General features: G+C 39.3%; 1 protein-coding gene across 3 annotated transcripts in view; it reads right to left on the bottom strand.

Annotated features, from left to right (window-relative positions):
- The window catches only part of Pibf1 (progesterone immunomodulatory binding factor 1), a 169,033-nt gene that overhangs the window by 115,090 nt on the left and 53,487 nt on the right, over positions 1-456 (bottom strand). The window lies entirely within an intron of this gene.

The raw sequence follows: 456 nt of genomic DNA, 5'->3' as shown, positions 1-456 counted from the left end.
ATAAACCCTTTCCTCCCCAACTTGCTTCATGGTCACGATGTTTGTGCAGGAATAGAAACCCTGACTAAGACAGTAAGTATATTCATAGCAAGGTTAGAAGATAGCCCCAATTTTTTACCAACAGGTAATATGTTAACACAGAAATAATCAAGAGCGCTCTATATCAGAATGGATACACCATATACACTGAGTCAAGGAACCAGATCCAAGAGTGAAGAATGTATGATTCTACTGACATTCAGTCCAAGAACAAGGCTGATGACAGTGACAGAAATCAGAAGGCTGCTGATGCTTGAGGGTAGTACATAAGATGGACTGAAACGGAATAGGGAACTCTCTCAAATGACTTAACTAAGAAAACACATGCCTTTAAATTATATTACAATGAAATAAAACCATAGTTCTCCTACACACACACACACACACACACACACACACACACACACACACACACAC

The sequence above is a fragment of the Mastomys coucha genome, unplaced genomic scaffold (assembly GCF_008632895.1).
Source record: "Mastomys coucha isolate ucsf_1 unplaced genomic scaffold, UCSF_Mcou_1 pScaffold9, whole genome shotgun sequence".
NCBI lineage: Eukaryota > Metazoa > Chordata > Mammalia > Rodentia > Muridae > Mastomys > Mastomys coucha.
The sequence above is the reverse complement of the archived record's forward strand: the minus strand, read 5'-3'. Positions and strand labels throughout refer to the sequence as shown.